Source organism: Bombina bombina, chromosome 10 (genome assembly GCF_027579735.1).
Source record: "Bombina bombina isolate aBomBom1 chromosome 10, aBomBom1.pri, whole genome shotgun sequence".
Taxonomy (NCBI): Eukaryota; Metazoa; Chordata; class Amphibia; order Anura; family Bombinatoridae; genus Bombina; species Bombina bombina.
The window spans coordinates 41,373,039-41,397,496 of NC_069508.1; the positions used below are offsets into that span (position 1 = coordinate 41,373,039).

Below are 24,458 nucleotides of genomic sequence, written 5' to 3' on the forward strand. Positions count from 1 at the left end.
ATGGCCCCCAATAAGGCAGTGGGGGGGGGGGGGTAGAGAGCTGTTTTGGGGGGGATCAGAGAGGTTGGGGGCTAAGGGGGGATCCTACATAGCAGCATATGTAAATATGCTTAAAAAAAAAAAGTAAAAAAAAAAACCTTTTATTTTAGTACTGGCAGACTTTCTGCCAGTACTTAAGATGGCGGGGACAATTGTGGGGTGGGGGAGGGAAGAGAGCTCTATGGGAGGGATCAGGGGGTCTGATGTGTCAGGTGGGAAGCTGATCTCTACACTAAAGCTAAAATCAACCCTGCAAGCTCCCTACAAGCTACCTAATTAACCCCTTCACTGCTGGGCATAATTCACGTTTTGTGCGCAGTGGCATTTAGCGGCCTTTTACTTACCAAAAAGCAACACCAAAGCCATATATGTCTGCTATTTCTGAACAAAGGGGATCCCAGAGAATCATTTACAACCATTTGTACCATAATTGCACAAGTTGTTTCTAAATAATTTCAGTGAGAAACCTAAAGTTTGTGAAAAAGTTGACTATTTTTTTTAATTTAATCGTATTTGGCGGTGAAATGGTGGCCTGAAATATACCAAAATGGGCCTAGATCAATACTTGGGGTTGTCTACTACACTACACTAAAGCTAAAATTAACCCTACAAGCTCCCTACAAGTTTCCTAATTAACCCCTGCACTGCTGAGCATAATACACTTGTGGTGTGCAGCAGCATTTAGCGGACTTCTAATTACTTAAAAACAACGCCAAAGCGATATATGTCTGCTATTTCTGAACAAAGGGGATCCCAGAGAAGCATTTACAACCATTTGTGCCATAATTGCACAAAATGTTTGTTAATGATTTCAGTGAGAAACCTAAAATTTGGAAAAATTTTACTTTTTTTTTTATTTGATCGCATTTGGCGGTGAAATGGTGGCATGAAATATACCAAAATGGGCCTAGATCAATACTTTGGGATGTCTTCTAAAAAAATATATATACATGTCAAGGGATATTCAGGTATTCCTGACAGATATCAGTGTTCCAATGTAACTAGCGCTAATTTTGAAAAAAAGTGGTTTGGAAATAGCAAAGTGCTACTTATATTTATGGCCCTATAACTTGCAAAAAAAAGCAAAGAACATGTAAACATTGGGTATTTATAAACTCTGGACAAAATTTAGAAACTATTTAGCATGGGTGTTTTTTGGTGGTTGTAGATGTGTAACAGATTTTGGGGGTCAAAGTTAGAAAAAGTGTGTTTTTTTTCCATTTTTTCCTCATATTTTATAATTTTTTTTATAGTAAATTATAAGATATGATGAAAATAATGGTATCTTTAGAAAGTCCATTTAATGGCGAAAAAAACGGTATATAATATGTGTGGGTACAGTAAATGAGTAAGAGGGAAATTACAGCTAAACACAAAGACCGCAAAAATGTAAAAATAGCCTTGGTCCCAAACGGACAGAAAATGGAAAAGTGCTGTGGTCATTAAGGGGTTAAAAGCAGCCAGCCCATTTTAGGTTCAGCACCATGGATAGCGCTTGCTTATTGGAGGCTTACATTTACCCACCAATAAGCAAGCATAACCCAGGTTCTCAACCAAAAAATGGGCCGGCTCCTGTGCATCACATTCCTGCTTTTTAATTAAAGATAGCAAGAGAACGAAGAAAAATTGATAATAAGAGTAAATTAAAAGGTTTCTATCTCTATCTAGCTCTATCTGAATCATGAAAGAAAAAAGTTGGGTTTAGTGTCCCTTTAAGGCATGTTTAAATTTACTTTGGCCTATTGGTATCCTTTGTTGAAAAGGTAGCCTAAGGAACAGCATTGCTCTTATAGGAGCTAGCTAGAGATTGCCCATTTGCGGGCGTGCGATAAATAACCAGCCATTACAAGCGGTAGCAATTGGTGCTCAGAAAATTAACCAGAGATTCAATCTCTGGTTAATTTTCTAAAATTTCCCTAAATGCTCTCAAAATAAGAGGACATTACAGTTTTTTATTAAAAAAAAAAAAGTAGCATTTTTAAAAAATAAATAAAAAAACAGCACTAGGCAGTTTTAAGGGTTAAGTGGCGGGTGTGGGGTGTTAGAAAAAGAAGGCACTGAAAAGAGCCTCTACATTGCAGTCTATGGGAACTGTGCATTCCCAGTAAATATATATTTATATGTTTATATACTGTACATATATATTTGTGTTATTAGGTGTATATACACATAAATATACAGGTATATAAGCAAAGACATGTATATTTAAAAATGCTGCAATTGCTGCGCTACTTACCGCCTTCGCTGTGATTAGATTCTGACGGCATGAGAACGAGTCTCCCCTTGGAGCCTATGGAAGCGAGTTTACTTTCGCATTGTGATCAACTTGTAATACCAGCGCACATTAGCGTGGGCTGGTATTACTCAGTGTATCGCTAATATCGCAGGCAAGCAATATTTAGTGCTCCACTTGTAATCTGGGCCTTAGTATATTGTTTACCTGACACATAACACTTGGTATGATGTTTATCTGTCACACAACACTTGGTATAATGTTTATCTGTCACACAACACTTGGTATGATGTTTATCTGTCACACAACACTTGGTATGATGTTTATCTGTCACACACAACACTTGGTATAATGTTTATCTGTCACACAACACTTGGTATGATGTTTATCTGTCACACACCACTTGGTATGATGTTTATCTGTCACACAACACTTGGTATGATGTTTATCTGTCACACACAACACTTGGTATAATGTTTATCTGTCACACAACACTTGGTATAATGTTTATCTGTCACACAACACTTGGTATGATGTTTATCTGTCACACACAACACTTGGTATAATGTTTATCTGTCACACATAACACTTGATATAATGTTTATCTGTCACACATAGCACTTGGTATAATGTTTATCTGTCACACATAACACTTGGTATAATGTTTATCTGTCACACATAACACTTGATATAATGTTTATCTGTCACACATAGCACTTGGTATAATGTTTATCTGTCACACAACACTTGGTATAATGTTTATCTGTCACACATAGCACTTGGTATAATGTTTATCTGTCACACATAGCACTTGGTATAATGTTTATCTGTCACACATAACACTTGGTATAATGTTTATCTGTCACACATAGCACTTGGTATAATGTTTATCTGTCACAGATAGCACTTGGTATAATGTTTTCTGTCACACAACACTTGGTATGATGTTTATCTGTCACACATAACACTTGGTATGATGTTTATCTGTCACACACAACACTTGGTATAATGTTTATCTGTCACACACAACACTTGGTATAATGTTTATCTGTCATACAACACTTGGTATAATGTTTATCTGTCATACAACACTTGGTATAATGTTTATCTGTCACACATAACACTTGGTATAATGTTTATCTGTCATACAACACTTGGTATAATGTTTATCTGTCATACAACACTTGGTATAATGTTTATCTGTCACACACAACACTTGGTATGATGTTTATCTGTCACACAACACTTGGTATGATGTTTATCTGTCATACACAACACTTGGTATAATGTTTATCTGTCACACATAGCACTTGGTATGATGTTTATCTGTCACACAACACTTGGTATAATGTTTATCTGTCATACAACACTTGGTATAATGTTTATCTGTCACACATAGCACTTGGTATGATGTTTATCTGTCACACACAACACTTGGTATAATGTTTATCTGTCACACAACACTTGGTATAATGTTTATCTGTCACACACAGCACTTGGTATGATGTTTATCTGTCACACACAGCACTTGGTATGATGTTTATCTGTCACACACAACACTTGGTATAATGTTTATCTGTCACACAACACTTGGTATAATGTTTATCTGTCACACACAACACTTGGTGTATAATGTTTATCTGTCACACAACACTTGGTATAATGTTTATCTGTCACACACAACACTTGGTGTAGTGTGTAACGTAATTGATAGCGGTAGTAACACATTCAGAATGAGATCTTGGCCCATTAAGGAATTGGGTGACTCCCACAAGAGTGGGCGCTTCAGGAAGTTTGGATTTGATACTCTTATCTTCACACACAGGTAATCCAGGAATTGAGTCTTCCTCTTATGTTCCAGTGTTTGTTTATGATGACTTATGGTAGTTACCTGCTTTTCTGTATCAGACTCCCAGCTGTTTAATGTCAGGATTCTATGCCAGATTTATAATTCTAGAGTAGTTTTTGCGATCTAGTGAGAATCCTCTCTACAGCTGCTGTTATATGAAAAATCAGAAGTTTTGCTTCTCTACTATGTGTCTGTTTTAAGAAGCATCATCAACTTTACTTTAATACCCCGAACATATTTTCTCCAACATAGGTGTGTCCGGTCCACGGCGTCATCCTTACTTGTGGGATATTCTCTTCCCCAACAGGAAATGGCAAAGAGCCCAGCAAAGCTGGTCACATGATCCCTCCTAGGCTCCGCCTACCCCAGTCATTCTCTTTGCCGTTGTACAGGCAACATCTCCACGGAGATGGCTTAGAGTTTTTTAGTGTTTAACTGTAGTTTTTATTATTCAATCAAGAGTTTGTTATTTTAAAATAGTGCTGGTATGTACTATTTACTCAGAAACAGAAAAGAGATGAAGATTTCTGTTTGTATGAGGAAAATGATTTTAGCAACCGTCACTAAAATCCATGGCTGTTCCACACAGGACTGTTGAGAGCAATTAACTTCAGTTGGGGGAACAGTGAGCAGTCTCTTGCTGCTTGAGGTATGACACATTCTAACAAGACGATGTAATGCTGGAAGCTGTCATTTTCCCTATGGGATCCGGTAAGCCATGTTTATTAAGATCGTAAATAAGGGCTTCACAAGGGCTTATTAAGACTGTAGACTTTTTCTGGGCTAAATCGATTCATTATTAACACATATTTAGCCTTGAGGAATCATTTAATCTGGGTATTTTGATATAATAATATCGGCAGGCACTGTTTTAGACACCTTATTCTTTAGGGGCTTTCCCAAATCATAGGCAGAGCCTCATTTTCGCGCCGGTGTTGCGCACTTGTTTTTGAGAGGCATGACATGCAGTCGCATGTGAGAGGAGCTCTGATACTTAGAAAAGACTTTCTGAAGGCGTCATTTGGTATCGTATTCCCCTTTGGGCTTGGTTGGGTCTCAGCAAAGCAGATACCAGGGACTGTAAAGGGGTTAAAGTTAAAAACGGCTCCGGTTCCGTTATTTTAAGGGTTAAAGCTTCCAAATTTGGTGTGCAATACTTTTAAGGCTTTAAGACACTGTGGTGAAAATTTGGTGAATTTTGAACAATTCCTTCATATTTTTTCGCAATTGCAGTAATAAAGTGTGTTCAGTTTAAAATTTAAAGTGACAGTAACGGTTTTATTTTAAAACGTTTTTTGTACTTTGTTATCAAGTTTATGCCTGTTTAACATGTCTGAACTACCAGATAGACTGTGTTCTGAATGTGGGGAAGCCAGAATTCCTATTCATTTAAATAAATGTGATTTATGTGACAATGACAATGATGCCCAAGATGATTCCTCAAGTGAGGGGAGTAAGCATGGTACTGCATCATTCCCTCCTTCGTCTACACGAGTCTTGCCCACTCAGGAGGCCCCTAGTACATCTAGCGCGCCAATACTCCTTACTATGCAACAATTAATGGCTGTAATGGATAATTCTGTCAAAAACATTTTAGCCAAAATGAACACTTATCAGCGTAAGCGCGACTGCTCTGTTTTAGATACTGAAGAGCATGACGACGCTGATAATAATGGTTCTGAAGGGCCCCTAAACCAGTCTGATGGGGCCAGGGAGGTTTTGTCTGAGGGAGAAATTACTGATTCAGGGAACATTTCTCAACAAGCTGAACCTGATGTGATTACGTTTAAATTTAAGTTGGAACATCTCCGCATTCTGCTTAAGGAGGTATTATCCACTCTGGATGATTGTGACAAGTTGGTCATCCCAGAGAAACTATGTAAAATGGACAAGTTCCTAGAGGTCCCGGGGCTCCCAGAAGCTTTTCCTATACCCAAGCGGGTGGCGGACATTGTTAATAAAGAATGGGAAAGGCCCGGTATTCCTTTCGTCCCTCCCCCCATATTTAAAAAATTGTTTCCTATGGTCGACCCCAGAAAGGACTTATGGCAGACAGTCCCCAAGGTCGAGGGAGCGGTTTCCACTTTAAACAAACGCACCACTATACCCATAGAGGATAGTTGTGCTTTCAAAGATCCTATGGATAAAAAATTAGAAGGTTTACTTAAAAAGATGTTTGTTCAGCAGGGTTACCTTCTACAACCAATTTCATGCATTGTCCCTGTCGCTACAGCCGCGTGTTTCTGGTTCGATGAGCTGATAAAGGCGGTCGATAGTGATTCTCCTCCTTATGAGGAGATTATGGACAGAATCAATGCTCTCAAATTGGCTAATTCTTTCACCCTAGACGCCACTTTGCAATTGGCTAGGTTAGCGGCTAAGAATTCTGGGTTTGCTATTGTGGCGCGCAGAGCGCTTTGGTTGAAATCTTGGTCAGCTGATGCGTCTTCCAAGAACAAGCTACTTAACATTCCTTTCAAGGGGAAAACGCTGTTTGGCCCTGACTTGAAAGAGATTATCTCTGATATCACTGGGGGTAAGGGCCACGCCCTTCCTCAGGATCGGCCTTTCAAGGCAAAAAATAAACCTAATTTTCGTCCCTTTCGTAGAAACGGACCAGCCCAAAGTGCTACGTCCTCTAAGCAAGAGGGTAATACTTCTCAAGCCAAGCCAGCTTGGAGACCAATGCAAGGCTGGAACAAGGGAAAGCAGGCCAAGAAACCTGCCACTGCTACCAAGACAGCATGAAATGTTGGCCCCCGATCCGGGACCGGATCTGGTGGGGGGCAGACTCTCTCTCTTCGCTCAGGCTTGGGCAAGAGATGTTCTGGATCCTTGGGCGCTAGAAATAGTCTCCCAAGGTTATCTTCTGGAATTCAAAGGGCTTCCCCCAAGGGGGAGGTTCCACAGGTCTCAGTTGTCTTCAGACCACATAAAAAGACAGGCATTCTTACATTGTGTAGAAGACCTGTTAAAAATGGGAGTGATTCATCCTGTTCCATTAGGAGAACAAGGGATGGGGTTCTACTCCAATCTGTTCATAGTTCCCAAAAAAGAGGGAACGTTCAGACCAATCTTAGATCTCAAGATCTTAAACAAGTTTCTCAAGGTTCCATCGTTCAAGATGGAAACCATTCGAACTATTCTTCCTTCCATCCAGGAAGGTCAATTCATGACCACGGTGGATTTAAAGGATGCGTATCTACATATTCCTATCCACAAGGAACATCATCGGTTCCTAAGGTTCGCATTCCTGGACAAGCATTACCAGTTCGTGGCGCTTCCTTTCGGATTAGCCACTGCTCCAAGGATTTTCACAAAGGTACTAGGGTCCCTTCTAGCTGTGCTAAGACCAAGGGGCATTGCTGTAGTACCTTACTTGGACGACATTCTGATTCAAGCGTCGTCCCTTCCTCAAGCAAAGGCTCACACGGACATTGTCCTGGCCTTTCTCAGATCTCACGGATGGAAAGTGAACGTGGAAAAGAGTTCTCTATCTCCGTCAACAAGGGTTCCCTTCTTGGGAACAATAATAGACTCCTTAGAAATGAGGATTTTTCTGACAGAGGCCAGAAAAACAAAACTTCTAGACTCTTGTCGGATACTTCATTCCGTTCCTCTTCCTTCCATAGCGCAGTGCATGGAAGTGATAGGTTTGATGGTAGCGGCAATGGACATAGTTCCTTTTGCGCGCATTCATCTAAGACCATTACAACTGTGCATGCTCAGTCAGTGGAATGGGGACTATACAGACTTGTCTCCGAAGATACAAGTAAATCAGAGGACCAGAGACTCACTCCGTTGGTGGCTGTCCCTGGACAACCTGTCACAAGGGATGACATTCCGCAGACCAGAGTGGGTCATTGTCACGACCGACGCCAGTCTGATGGGCTGGGGCGCGGTCTGGGGATCCCTGAAAGCTCAGGGTCTTTGGTCTCGGGAAGAATCTCTTCTACCGATAAATATTCTGGAACTGAGAGCGATATTCAATGCTCTCAAGGCTTGGCCTCAGCTAGCGAGGGCCAAGTTCATACGGTTTCAATCAGACAACATGACAACTGTTGCGTACATCAACCATCAGGGGGGAACAAGGAGTTCCCTAGCGATGGAAGAAGTGACCAAAATCATTCTATGGGCGGAGTCTCACTCCTGCCACCTGTCTGCTATCCACATCCCAGGAGTGGAAAATTGGGAAGCGGATTTTCTGAGTCGTCAGACATTGCATCCGGGGGAGTGGGAACTCCATCCGGAAATCTTTGCCCAAGTCACTCAGCTGTGGGGCATTCCAGACATGGATCTGATGGCCTCTCGTCAGAACTTCAAAGTTCCTTGCTACGGGTCCAGATCCAGGGATCCCAAGGCGGCTCTAGTGGATGCACTAGTAGCACCTTGGACCTTCAAACTAGCTTATGTGTTCCCGCCGTTTCCTCTCATCCCCAGGCTGGTAGCCAGGATCAATCAGGAGAGGGCGTCGGTGATCTTGATAGCTCCTGCGTGGCCACGCAGGACTTGGTATGCAGATCTGGTGAATATGTCATCGGCTCCACCTTGGAAGCTACCTTTGAGACGAGACCTTCTTGTTCAGGGTCCGTTCGAACATCCGAATCTGGTTTCACTCCAGCTGACTGCTTGGAGATTGAACGCTTGATCTTATCGAAGCGAGGGTTCTCAGATTCTGTTATCGATACTCTTGTTCAGGCCAGAAAGCCTGTAACTAGAAAGATTTACCACAAAATTTGGAAAAAATATATCTGTTGGTGTGAATCTAAAGGATTCCCTTGGGACAAGGTTAAGATTCCTAAGATTCTATCCTTCCTTCAAGAAGGATTGGAAAAAGGATTATCTGCAAGTTCCCTGAAGGGACAGATTTCTGCCTTGTCTGTGTTACTTCACAAAAAGCTGGCAGCTGTGCCAGATGTTCAAGCCTTTGTTCAGGCTCTGGTTAGAATCAAGCCTGTTTACAAACCTTTGACTCCTCCTTGGAGTCTCAACTTAGTTCTTTCAGTTCTTCAGGGGGTTCCGTTTGAACCCTTACATTCCGTTGATATTAAGTTATTATCTTGGAAAGTTTTGTTTTTGGTTGCAATTTCTTCTGCTAGAAGAGTTTCGGAACTATCTGCTCTGCAGTGTTCTCCTCCTTATCTGGTGTTCCATGCAGATAAGGTGGTTTTACGTACTAAACCTGGTTTTCTTCCAAAAGTTGTTTCTAACAAAAACATTAACCAGGAGATTATCGTACCTTCTCTGTGTCCGAAACCAGTTTCGAAGAAGGAACGTTTGTTGCACAACTTGGATGTTGTTCGCGCTCTAAAATTCTATTTAGATGCTACAAAGGATTTTAGACAAACATCTTCCTTGTTTGTTGTTTATTCCGGTAAAAGGAGAGGTCAAAAAGCAACTTCTACCTCTCTCTCTTTTTGGATTAAAAGCATCATCAGATTGGCTTACGAGACTGCCGGAAGGCAGCCTCCCGAAAGAATCACAGCTCATTCCACTAGGGCTGTGGCTTCCACATGGGCCTTCAAGAACGAGGCTTCTGTTGATCAGATATGTAGGGCAGCGACTTGGTCTTCACTGCACACTTTTACCAAATTTTACAAGTTTGATACTTTTGCTTCTTCTGAGGCTATTTTTGGGAGAAAGGTTTTGCAAGCCGTGGTGCCTTCCATTTAGGTGACCTGATTTGCTCCCTCCCTTCATCCGTGTCCTAAAGCTTTGGTATTGGTTCCCACAAGTAAGGATGACGCCGTGGACCGGACACACCTATGTTGGAGAAAACAGAATTTATGTTTACCTGATAAATTACTTTCTCCAACGGTGTGTCCGGTCCACGGCCCGCCCTGGTTTTTTTAATCAGGTCTGATAATTTATTTTCTTTAACTACAGTCACCACGGTATCATATGGTTTCTCCTATGCAAATATTCCTCCTTAACGTCGGTCGAATGACTGGGGTAGGCGGAGCCTAGGAGGGATCATGTGACCAGCTTTGCTGGGCTCTTTGCCATTTCCTGTTGGGGAAGAGAATATCCCACAAGTAAGGATGACGCCGTGGACCGGACACACCGTTGGAGAAAGTAATTTATCAGGTAAACATAAATTCTGTTTTCCTACGTATTAAGGACCACTACATTAATTAACAAGTGCATAATCAAAAGACAATGCAATAACTCTTACTCGGAATTTCAAATAAGCAGTAAAAAAAAAAATTCTGACACATTTATTTTGCCCCATTTGCTGACCCCCTGTGTCATGTGACAGCCATCAGCCAATCACAGACTAGTCTATGTATACACTGTGCTAGTGGCTCAGAAAGTGTGTATAAAAAAATACTGTGCACAATTTGATAATAAAAGTAAATTGGAAAGTCTCTTAAAACTGCTGCTCTATCTGAGTCATAAAAAAGTTTAATTTTGACTTTAGTGTCCCTTTAACAGTTAGTATTTGACTGTTAAAGTTACTTTAAATGTATTTTTTATCTGTGTGTTGTGTGTATAGTATTTATCTGCAATTAAATTCATCATTACAAAAGAACTATATATTCAATGCATGTTTTAAAAATGGGTTTAAACATGGGTTTAAAAATATTCAGAGCTTTGCTAATCCAAAACAGTCCAGGGATACACCTCTAGAAAATACTGAATGATGTAAACCTGGTCTGTTTTTGCTCTGATCTTGTTAAAGGCAGATGGCTTCTGCACTTTACTGATCAATCACTTTGTAGCATGCATCAGGGTTAGGTAAACTGCTTAAAATTATATTAAACTCACTCTGTTTATGTGATGCATTTAAAGGGACACTGAACCCAAAAATTTTCTTTCGTGATTCAGATAGAGCATGCAATTTTAAGCAACTTTCTAATTTACTACTGTTATCAATTTTTCTTCGTTCTCTTGCTATCTTTATATGAAAAAGAAGGCATATAAGCTTTTTTTCTTGGTTCAGAACAATGGACAGGAGTTTTTGATTGGTGGATGAATTTATTCACCAATCGGCAAGGACAACCTAGGTTGTTCACCAAAAATGAGACGGCATCTAAACTTACATTCTTGCATTTCAAATAAAGATACCAAGAGAATAAAGAACATTTGATAATAGGAGTAAATTAGAAAGTTGCTTAAAATTTCAAGCAAAAGAAAAAATTTGGGTTCAGTGTCCCTTTAAGTAACTGAGCAGTTTGTTGCAAAGACATGCATAAAAAGTAAAATGTTTTTAAAAGCATTTCAAATTGTCTTATTGTTAGCAAAATTAGCAGTATCTTTATTTTGGGGAAATAGTACACGGATATACCCCTTGAAATTCTTGATAGATTAAGTTTCCAGAACCCTTAGTAATGGCCAATCAGAGGCTGCTCTAAGATGAGATTTGAGACTCACTGCAGCCGTGCCCTATTTACAGACAATGGGTCCCATTTATTATATGGTGTGTTTGCAGCCCCGCCCACTTCTGCAGTGCAACCAATTGCATGAGGACAGGAATTCTCAATCATCCTAGACAAATAAATCGGAGATGTTTTAAAGGGGCAGTAAAAACCTTGAGATTTTAATATAAAATGCTTAGTCATTGACATAATAAAACAACTTTGTAATATACTTTCATTATTTATTTTGCCCCCTTTTCATGTAATTTAGCTCCGAAAATGTGCGATTTTCTTACTTCTTTAGATTATGTTAGTAACGAGTTTTACAGCAAACTGTAGCCCAATTTGGTTAAAAAATTACTTTGCAAGTAAAAACACTTACTTCTCCTACTCTGGCCGTTTTGTAATGGCAGCCTGACCCCTCCTTTCCCGGACGTCACCCAAACAGAAATTCCAGCTTCAACTAAGGGATCTGTATCAATTCTGCGCGTGCACGTGATTCGTGCATGTGCAATGGGCCGTTTTCGTCAAAGGGGGACGGGATCGACACAGATCGTGGGATCGACACGGATCCTTTAGTTGAAGCTGGAATTTATGTTTGTGTGACATCAGGGAAGTGAGGGGTCAGGCTGCCATTACAAAACGGCCGGAGTAGGAGAAGTAAGTGTTTTTACTTGCAAAGTATTTTTTTTAACCAAATTGGGCTACAGTTTGCTGTAAAACTCGTTACTTACATAATCTAAAGAAGTTATAATCATTTTTGGGTTGACTTTCCCTTTAATGGGGGATTTTATTTTAAACTTAAAGCGACAGTAAAGTCAAAATTAAACTTTCATGATTCAGATAGAGCAGGCAATTTTAAACAACCTCCCAATTTACTTCTACTATCAAAGTTGCTTAATTCTTAGTATATTTTATTGATGAGTAAAACTAGGTTGGCTCATGACAGCTCAGGAGTGTGCACGTGTCTTTAGTACTCTATGGCAGCAGTGTTTTGAAACGTTGTATAACAAAGCTACAAATAATGATGCAAAAAACTGCTACCATAGACAACTAAAGACACGTGCACACTCCTGAGCTCTTGTGAGCGTACCTAGATTTAATCTTCAATAAAGGATGCCACGAAAACTAAGCAATTTTAATAATAGAAGTAAATTGGAAAGTTATTTCAAATTGCGTTCTCTATCTGAATCATAAATGTCTAATTATGACTTTACTATCCCTTTAAAGGACAAGAGGCAAAACAAATAATGTCATTTATACAGTACAGTATATTTGTATTATAGCATTAGAATTTATATTTTGCTTTGTTGCTCATCATTAGGGATGGGTGAATGTTTTGCAACATTGGAAAAATGAAACACATTTTAATACATTTGTTTGTACAACATTCTAAAATTTGTTTAATGTAAATAGTATTTCTAATCCTATCTTTAAATGTAATATTCAAATTATGCAATTTTCGAAATAGAAACATTCAATTTGATATATTTGTATCTATTAGAGCTGCAACAAATAATCGTCATAATCGATAATAATCGATTATCAAAATAGTTGTCAGCGAATCTCATAATCGATTAGTTGGTTTGCAATTAGTTGGTCTGTGCACAACACCAGCTGCTTCACTCCAATTAACTCCTGTACATGGTATTGTGTTTTATGGTTATGTCCTTAGTCTAAAGGACGTCTAGAGTCGTCTACTTTTCACTTTTTCAGGACAGTATAAGTTTACAACTACCCCTGGCTTATGTGCAACGCAGATATAATAGTCATCATTTGGATTGTTTATATTAAATCAGATGATTTGTAACTATGCTTTTCATGATATAGTGCCAAGCTTATTATTTACACCTAGCCCCTAGATTGTTGAAAGTTATTTAAATTGATGTATTGTGTCTGTTTTCACAATTATTAGCGTATTGCTTGCTATTGCTGATTATATGTACTGTATAAATAAATGGATGCTCTGACAAAATGCTGATGGACGTTTGGCCGACGGATAGAATGCCGAAGCATGTTCTGAGTTCGGCCGAGGGTAGATACGCTCCAGAGTGCTCTGTTCTAATCAGAGCCTTGAGCGCCGCAACCGTCTCTGAGAACCTAGCCATGGGTCTCAGCCTGCTTGTCTTGTAATTCTCTGTCTGGGAAATTATCTATCTATCTTTCAAATCTTTCTATCTATTGAATTTATCCATCTAAATATCAAATCTATGTATCTATCTAATCTATCTATCAAATCTATCTCGTGGCTGGACTGTTATCTGACAGCCACTTGTGTGTCAGCCAAATGTCCGTCGGCCAAATGTCCTTCGGCTAACAGTCCGGCCATGAAATAAATGTGTAAGGCTTTGTCCTGTTATTGATATATAGTCCTTAGCGCTTTCGATTTGTTTTTTATTGTTTTTTTTATATTTTTAATGAATTGTGATAATATGTACCAGATTCAACCTTTATAAGTATATATCTATTATTTTTAGAGCGGACTAGATATTTTCCCCTAACCTTATAGCTGGTTATTTACCATTGCATATATATATTCAAGATATTTTTTATGTTACAATTAAGTCATGGGTTACTTTGAGAGGCCCCTTGCCAAGGTGGAAAACACTTTGCATTCGTGAAGAGCTAACAAAGATAAATATCCCACTTTGGTGAAATTGGCAAAACCCTACTTATGCATCTCAAGCACTTCAACACCATCTAAGTGCCTCTTCTCTATTGTAGGAAATATAGCTGCAAACAGAGAACCAGCCTTAGCCAGAAGCATGTGGACATGTTGAGATTTTTGCTTTTCAATGCAAAGTTTCAGAAAGAGTGAATAAGAGAATGTTATTAACAGTGATAGTCTAACTCTTTCTAGTTCTACCTCTTTTCAAACAGATTTTGGTTTTGTTTAATTATAAAACTATGCTCTGCTGCTTAAAAATTGGACAAACAGTTGTGTTAATGTAAAGTTTTAGTTTGAAGTTTATATTTGTAACACTCGGTATGTGGATTTTATTTAAAATATAGGAAACAATTATTGTTGTTTTTTTTTTTTTATCCGATTAGTCGATTTATCGAAAAAATAATCAGCCGATTAATCGATTATGAAAATAATCCTTAGTTGCAGCCCTAGTATCGATTATGCATCAATTTACTAAATTTCCTACCACATGAACTATTTAACTTCTGAATAGTAAATCAAATGTTACATTTGAAATTTCGAATCTTACAATCGAAATTTCGAATGTGGACATTCGATCTAATTATAAATATTCAAAATCGAAAATGACATTTGAAAACTGTAAATAGCATTTGATTATAGAATATTTAAGATTATTTGTTCTTATCAACATTTGATTATGTAAATCGAATTTCTATAATAACATTCGTTCTAACATTCGAATTTGAGTTTAAAAACATCCCTACTCAGCATGATAGCCGTTAAGGCACCAATGAGCTACCTTTCCATTAAAAGGACTGCATAAGTAACCTACAGTATATTGTTATTTGTTCTAAAGTATATAGACTATATTCTACAATGTGTTTATGGGAGAACAGGGCGAGAGAGGATACTGGATTAAAGGATTGCGTGTGTTCTGGAGCTACAAGTATTATGTACGGTGTTGAGGTGAACATGCTTTTCCTTTTGATAAATTACCTGGTCTGCTTTTGTACAAAGATGTGTTTTTAGTTTGACTCTGATAGGAGTTGATCAAGTTCATGCTGTGATATTTACTTCTGGGTCTGCTCGCCACGTGTGGATATTGTCCCTGAGTCAGACATCTGCAAATAATATGCAATTTGTACTGTCTTTTTGCAGCTTGATAATTAATGACACCATCTTCACCCAGATTTTAAACCTAAGAAAGGATCATACGTGTCAAGCAGACTCCGGAAAAAACATTTTTTTTCCGAATAGGCAGGAAAGTCAAAATGATTCTGAAAGAGGATGCAATTTTAAGAGATTTTTCAGTTTATTACGATTTACGAATTTATTGTGTTCTCTCTGTATCTTTTATTGAATGCGCACGAAACGCGTCTGCATGTGAACCTGTTCATCTCTGACCTGATGGTTGTTTTATCGTGCTGGCTATTCTGCCTCTGTTTTTAAGTCTTGAAATAAATATTTAAAATTTTATCCGCTGGATTTGTATGGGATTTGTGTTACCTTCACTTGATATCCGTGCTTTGTGCGCTACTTCTATTTCGATGACTATATTTTAAACATAGTTAGAACATAAATGTATTATTGCTCTGTAGCTTGCTTATAACATAGCATTTTATTTTTGTATTATGTCCAATTAAAGGGACATAAAACACAACATTTTTTTCATTATTCAGATAGAGCATACGTATTTAAACAACTTTCCAATTAAAGGGACAGTTCACCCAAAAAAATGTTTTATTTTTAATTGAAAGTACTTTATTATTTAAGCCTGACAGTCAGAAACAATAAATACAAAAGTTTACCTTCAAAAAGATATATATTTTTTTTACTAGAATGATTTTCAACAGGCTTGTCTAAACCCTTTCTTGCCCTTTTCATACGTACGTTTAGCCCTTTAGCTTCGCTTTTGTAACCCACCCTCAAAATGCTGTCACCCAAAAGTGTGAACACAGACGAGCACTGAATAAAAGCATGTTTTTTTTCTTCTCAGCCTCAAAAAGAAGCGGCAATGCACTACTGGGAGCTAGCTAAACATATCTGTAACCCAAAGAAAGCAGGCATATATGTGTGGCCACCAATCAACAGCTAACTCTTAGCCCCTTGAGCCTATCTAGGTATGCTTTTTAACAAACAATACAAAAAGAACTAAGCAAATTAGACAATAGAAGTAAATTGGAAAGTTGTTTAAAATTGTATTCTCCGTCTGAATCGTGAAATAAAAAGTTTTTTTTTGTCCCTTTAATAAACTACTACATGTCTAAGGATTAGTTTAATTTGATTTAGTGACATCCATTAATTACAGGTTATACATCGTTAATTTTATAGTAAATCTTCATTGGAATAACAACATTCTGTTTAATTCATTACTTTAGAAAGGAAATCATTATTTTTCATTAACTGATTCCAAAGGAATGTCAGTAATCTTGTTATTTTCTGCTAAAATAATTATTTTTTAAACTATTGCAAGCTTCATGGAAACAAATATATTGCTAGAATTTAAGTTAAATATATACAATCTTTGCTTATAGTGAAACGCTTAAAGGGACATGAAATCCCACATTTTTCTATCGTGATTCAGAGAGCATGTAATGTTAAACAACTTTCTAAGTTTTTTTATTATTTTGTAGATTTATTTTTTTGTATGTTCAGCTTAAACCAATAGTAAAATTAAAGGGACACTAAACCCAACACATTTCTTTCTTGATTCTAATAGAGAATACAATTTTAAACAACATTCCAATTTACTTCTATTATCTAATTTGTTTCATTCTTTAGATATATTTTGTTAAAGAAATAACAATGCAACGAGTTAGCCAATCACACAAGGCATATATGTGCAGTTACCAATCAGCAGCTACCAAGCCTATCTAGATATGCTTTTCAGCAAAGAATATCAAGAGAATGAAGAAAATTCGATCATAGAAGTAAATTAGAAAGTTGTTTAACATTGCATACTCTTTCTAAATCATGAAAGAAAAAAATTGGGTTTCATGTCCCTTTTAAATAGCAGAATTTTTAATAAGTGCAAATGAAGAGGCATCATTGAAACTGTAAACAGTATTAGTACCGACCTTTATGAGAGTATAACTATTTATGAAAAATATTTTGGTGAGGAGCAACCATTCTGTTGGAAGTTGTACCCAGCTGTTTAAAGGGATATGAAACCCAAAAACGTTTTTTTGTTATCAGACAGAACATACATTTGAATAAAAAATTCCAATTTGCTTAGTTCCCATGATACAATACCTAGGTAGGCATCTGGAACACTACATGTCAAGGAATAGTGCTTCCATCTAGCGCTCTTACAAATGGATACAAATTTTTAAAAAAAACTGCTACCATATAGTGCTTGAGAAAAGGGCCAGCTCCTAAGCATATGTCCCTGCTTTTCAACAAAAGATACCAAGAAAACAAAGTTTATAATAGAAGTAAATTAGAAAGTTGTTTAAAATCATACGCTCTATCTGAATCATGAAAGGAATATTTTGTGTTTCATATCCCTGTCTCTGTAAAATATATAGGGATTACTAGTGGAGCACTAAATATCGCTTGTGCGCAAGCGATATTCGCGATCCTCTTTGTAATACCAGCGGACGCTAATGTGCGCTGGTATTACAAGTTAAGCACAATTTCGGATTGCTAGGAAGCATTGCGCTCACAAGAGCGCACTTCCATAGGCTCCAATCGGAGCCTCGTTCTGGTGCTATTAGAGACGGCACAGAATCTCGGACAGGGAATGGGGTAAGTCACACAGCGATTGTAGCATTTTTAAATATTTAGGTATATGATTATTTGCCTATATATGGATGTGTGTATATACATATTAACACATAAATATATATGTATATAAGCATATACATAAATATTTACTGGAAACACACAGTTCCCATAGACTGCAATGTAAAGGCTCTTTTCAGTGCCGTTTTTTTTCTATCACCCCACTCCCACCAACTTTAAAGCCCCAAAACTGCCTAGTGCAGTTGTTTTTTATTCAAAAGAAGCGCTAGATTAAAAAAAAAAACTAGAATGCCATCTATTTTGAGGGCCTTTGGGGCACTTTTAGAAAATGAAACAGAGATCTAAACTTGGTTAATCTTCTGAGCGCTAATTGCTTCTGCGAGCTCGCGGTAGCAATAACCATTCACTTGTAATGGCTGGTTATTTATTAGCGCGCCACTTGTAATCTATCCGATTCCATTTAGTGTTGTTTTTTTGGCTGCTCTCTTATATTATGATGGATAACATTATCTTATGTTTACTAAACTAGAAAAGCCTTATATGCATTTGAGCATAACTGATTTCATGCTTTGAATACTGTAAATAGTAATCAAGTTGGATAAATACAAAGAATCATCGGTTCATTTACACTCATTTTGGCTTGGGATAAAAAAAAAGTATTACTCCTGTAAATAAATATACAATCAAGTTTAAAAACAAAAACATATCCTGAAATCTATTTACAATTGATTTAGTGTTTATTGCTTGTTTAATAGAAACCTTTTATCTGTATCCAACAAGTGATTTGTTGCAGTTTATGTTTATCAAGGGTAATCTTTGTTTAGGTTTACATGTTTTACCCACATTTGTTACAGAGTTAGAAAGAGGGATAGACAGACAGATAGATACAGATAGATAGAGAGAGATAGATAGATTGACATAAAGATAGATTTGCCTATCTATAAAAAGTAAAATAAAAAAAAACTCGTAACCATTGCATACAAAATAAATCTTTTAATAGCATTTAATTAAAGGCACATTAATCACTTTAAGATGGTAAACTAAAATGATAAATTGTGTGTGTGTGTGTATATGTATATATGTGTATATATATATATATATATATATATATATATATATATATATATATAAAAGGCTGCAATATATACGTTCATTATTTATTTTGACCCCCTTTCCTGTAATTGATTCTAGAATTGTGAACTCTTCAGTTCCTGTTAGAAATGGAAGTGCAGAACACTGTTATATTCCACACAGCCATTGGCTGCACACTGTAGTGACCTATTTATAACTGTCCCTAATTGGCCACAGCAGAGTAGGTAACCTAAGTTACAAAATGGCAGCTCCCATTGTTTTATAAACACTAACACTTTACACTTATTTTGTCAATATTTAAACAGCTAATGACATGTTAAAAACTATATCTATATATTTTTATCAGACTAATCTTTTTTTTTTTTTTTTTTGAATGCATAATTCCATATAGCATTTATATAGTGTTTAATGTCCCTTTAACAGGACCTGCCTTTAAAAAGATTTTTGCGTATTGTTCATTTGCAAAATTTAAAGAGCCATGATAGTCGAAAAATGACATACTCGAATCTGTTAGCGCATGTAATATCCCAACTATCGACCCTGTTCTACTGTGTGTTTAACACTTGCAAAGAGCTTAAACACACAGTAGAAGTGTTGTTTGGGACCCGTAGTGCGCAGCTTGTCCTGAGCAGAACCCTCCGCTAGTCACAGCACGTAGGGACGATAGTCATAGAATTACATGTTCTAACTGATTAGAGCAGTGTTTCCCAAACCCAGTCCTCAGACCCTTAACAGGACAGATATTCATTATATCTTGACTAGAGCTCAGGTGAAATAATCAGCTCACCTAACAGATTATTTCACCTGAGCTCTAGTTAACATATAATGTATATCTGGCCTGTTAAGGGTCTCAGGACTGGGTTTGGGAAACTGGATTAGAGTGTCATTTTTCGAATAATATGGCCTTTTAATGTTTAATTTGTTTATTTCATGTCCTTTGCTGTGGCCAAATAAACTCCTGCACTGATCAATCAATCACAGTGTAGAATGTTGCAGGGTCTGAGGAATGGATTTTCTCCCCAAAATTTCACTTTGAATAAATCACTTTTTTTTATAAAAATACAGAGAATATGGACTTTTGCATCTAGTTATTTAAAATTGTTCCGGTTACTATGGTAGGTGCAAATAATAGGTGAGACTTATATTAAATCTAATTGTGTGTATGTGTCTCTATCTATCTAAGTACGGTAAGTAACTATCTAATCTGTGTGTCTGTCTATCTCTGTTTATCTATCTAGGTTATTATCTAGTTTTCTGTCTTAAAAGGGACACTCAGGTCAAAATTAAACTTTCATGATTCAGATAGAACATGCAATTTAAAACAACTTTCCAATTTACTTCCATTAACAAAATCTTGTTAATCTTTTTATATTAACACGTTTTGAGTCACCAGCTCCTACTGAGCATGTGCAAGAATTCACTTAATGTACATATATGCATTTGTGATTGGCTGATGGCTGTCACATGGTACAGGCGGAGTAGAAATAGATATAACTTTGAAAATTGTCAGAAAAAATCTTCTACTCATTTGAAGTTCAGACCAAGTGCTATTGCATTGTTTTGTTATCGTGCATTTGTGATTATGCAAATCTACTGTATTTACTGTTCCTTTAAATAATTAAGCTTTGCATACAAAATTAATCTTTTAATAATCTTTTAAAAACATTTAACAAAACTATGATATTAACAGGACATACCCTTAAAAAGCTTTTGAATATTGTTTAGTTGTTAATTTGATGTCCTTTGCTGTGGTCAAATTAACTCCTGCACTGCTTAATCAATCACAGTGTAGAATGACGCATGGTATGATTTCTGATTCTTTCAGGAAAATTTCCAGCTTCTCTGTTTCCAAATAACCATTGTTTAAAGGTTAAATTACAGGAAAAGGTGGCAAAAATAAATAATGAAGGTTTATTATAAAGTTTTCTGATATTTTTTATCATAATATTTTAGTGCTACTGCTACAGGGCATGTTGTACATATGTAGTGGAAATGTGAGGGGAAAAAATAATAATAATAAAAAAATAAAAAAATTGTGGTCTAACCAGTTTTTTTGTTGTTGTGAAAGGGTTAACTTGATCTCTTTACCAATGAGCTCTAGTCAGGCAATGGCCAAGTCTGGTTTTTGGACTGCTGTCAAAAGTGTCTGAAAAACAAGTGCCATTTGTTTTCCTGCGCTTAGCGTTTAACGGGAAATCAGGAGGATAAATTTCCAGGATCATATTTTAAACATATCCAGATGTGAGGTTAGAGTCCCACTACGCGAGCAGTGAAGCACACGAGAGGAAGTGCATTGCCAGTGCTAAACTCGTAGAAACAGCAACTATTAATGTTTCCACACCATGTGGTTGCTTGAAAACGAATTTGTTGAAAGTTATAGGAAGACGCAGAGGTGAAAATGGCTTATAAACAAAGAACAAAGTTATTTATAATCATTAGCTTAATTTTTTACAATCCATTAAAAAGTACAAAATATATTATGATTTGATAGACTTTTACCTAATTCTATTTAATTTTAAAAGCAAAACATACTTACAAAAAAAGGCAGATTTCCTAACAAATGTATGTAGATATCTGCACTAATTTGATAAATTCAGATTCTGATGAAGCTGATGTAAATCTCCCCGAAACGTTAAATACATTTTGGCTTTTTGAGATCCATATGTTCCTGTGAGTGCATTTTATTTGAGGATATCTATCACATATCTGCACCCAGGTAGTTGTCCCTAGGTGGGTGGATCAGCTGTTTGGAATTGTGTGTGTGTGTAAATATATATATATATATATATACACATACACACACCATACATACACACACACACACACATACATACATACACACACACAAACACACACACACACACACAGATATCAACTACCATAAGTATATACATGGGGGAAATTACAAAGGTTACAAATTGTGCAACTCTATTGAGCTGCCTGACTTATTTACCCCTTGTCTACTACTCTCCCTGGTATTATATATCACATCTCATGGCTTTCCTTTAGAAGACCACAGAAAACTGCAGAAAAAAACATACTGTAAGCAATGAAGATAATGCCACAGCGCCCTTTGTGGTGGGAGTACTGCACTGTCCACAATTTTCATAAACTATATACAGACTGAATATATATATAAAGGGCCTTTTGTAGGGCATTGCCCTAAGTTAAACAGCTATTTTACATTTAAAAAATAACAAGTCCCACCTAACAGTAAAAACCCCCATATACCAAACCCACCAAAATAAAAAAACCTAACACTAAAAAAACCTAAACTACCCATTGCACCTAAAGGGGCATTTGTATGGGCATTGCCCTTAATTGCCCTTAAAAATGCATTCAGCTCTTGTACTGCCCTTAAAAGGGCAATTAGCTCTTTTACAGCCGAAAAAAAACCTAATCTAAAAAAAAATCCACCCCCCAAAAATAAAAGCCTAAGACTAAGCCCCAAATAGTTACTCATTGTTTCTGAGGTCCAGCAGAGAAGGTCTTCTTCCAGGCAGCTCCATTATCTTCTATCTTTATCTGGAGCAAAGGCGGTACGGAGTGGTTTTCCCTGATGCGCAGATTTTCAGCGGCGTGGAGGATTCTAGGCCTAGTTCCAGACCATTACATAAAAACATTATTTGACATAACCCAAGATCTATCTCTATCTATTGGGTTCTTGTAAAGCGCGGCTATTCACCCGTAAGGGTCTCAAGGCAATGGAAGATGGAAGGTCTTATTTAAAGCTTCATTTAACCAAAAATTCTAGTTTAAGCCAGAATTGTCTAATTGTAAGACAATTCCATATAAATATGTAATAAATCTGTTGCAGGAAAGCTACATTTCTGGCACCTATCAAATTGTATGTTTCCCCATAAAACTCCTCTTTTGGGTGTATAATATATCCTATATATGAGCTTCAGATGTGACTCTCTCCATGCAGCAGATAGTGTGGTCTTCTAAACCTTTTTCATAGATCTCATTACAACTTTTGTATCTCTTTATTACTTATATAGGGAATCCATTTTTCAGCCAGATGTTCCAAATTAGCATGACCCTCTTAAGTTAAGATCAGCTTGTACCATGGGGAAATGGAGAAGATACCATTTTAAACACCATTTTTAAACACATCGGTCCATTGCATTGATCTTTTCCCACCCCCAGTCAAATCAATGTCTATAAATAATCCCATAGACCTAGTGCCTTATCTAGAGGTAGTCATATAAATCCTTGTTAGGCAAACCATACTCCTGTTTTAACTCAACAAATGATCTAATTGACATATTCAAAATTCAAAGTTTGGTATATATAATTCAAGCATTTAATACTTCATTTCCTAAATACTTAATTAATACCTTCTGGGAAATCTGGGTTCCCTTCAATTGTTAGTAAATTAGAAATACCAAATTTAATAATCAACTTTGAACATATTTTTTGCCAAGCCCAAATTGGATAAAATATTGTTTTCATACTTTTGATTTCATAAGGCAGTTTGTTAGAGGTTATATGTGAGAGTTTTATTTATAAAGTATGGATGAATTAAGACTTTTTCCCCCCTCCAGGATTGTATAATAGTAACGATCAGAGAGCCATTCAATAACTATTTTCCCTAAACTAATCCAGTTATAATACTCTAAATACAGTAAGGCCAACCCACCGTAGTTCTTTAATAGACATAATTTTTCAATGCGAATCTTGGCCTCTTATAGTACCAAATATATTGAGTAGCTATGGTATAAAAATATGTAATGTCTTTCCTTGTAATGGGATAGGTACATTTTGCATTAAGTACATTAGTTTAGGTAATATCATTTTTAATAAGTTTACCATTCCAGATATGGAGATTGGAAATTTTGTCCAGTTCTTAAGGTCTTCATTTATTTTCACAAGGACTGGTATAAAGTTTAAACTATGCTATTTATCTATAGAGGTTGAGATATACATTCCTAATTATTTGAATTATTCCAATGCTTCACTAAAAAAATTCCCCTTGACTGAGTAATTACATTTACTGATCCAAAGAGTATTGATCTTATAACTTGAAAATGAACTTAATTTAGTGATAGTATCTAATATATTTGGGATATTTTTCTCAGAATTTCTAACAAATAGCAATACATAATCTGCATAAAGGGAAACTTTAAATTCTTTATTTTATAACCTGAAAATGAACTAAGTTTAGCGATAGTATCTAATATATAAATCATCTGCATAAAGTGAAAGTTTAAATTCTTGATTACAAACATTATCCCATGTATTTTTTTCTCCTAAGAGCAATTGCTAGAGGTTTTGTCACTATATTAAATAGTAAAGGAGAGAGGGGACAGCCTTGGCGTGTGTCCCTTTCTAGGATAATATTTAAGATGTGTAATAAAAATACATGAAATTTTCTCCTGTATGATTCAGTTATATGTAATAAAGGTGCCCAGATGATGAATTGGTGGCATAAAAGATCCTTTTTTTTTTCTTTTCTATGTGCGATATTGTCTTGTCTTTTTGTGCACTATTGCT

The 24,458-nt window shown here is 36.7% G+C and overlaps 1 protein-coding gene across 1 annotated transcript in view; it reads left to right on the forward strand.

Annotated features, from left to right (window-relative positions):
• TGFBR3 (transforming growth factor beta receptor 3) overlaps nucleotides 1-24,458 on the forward strand; it is a 322,664-nt gene that overhangs the window by 156,380 nt on the left and 141,826 nt on the right. The gene's annotated exons all lie outside the window — the stretch shown is intronic.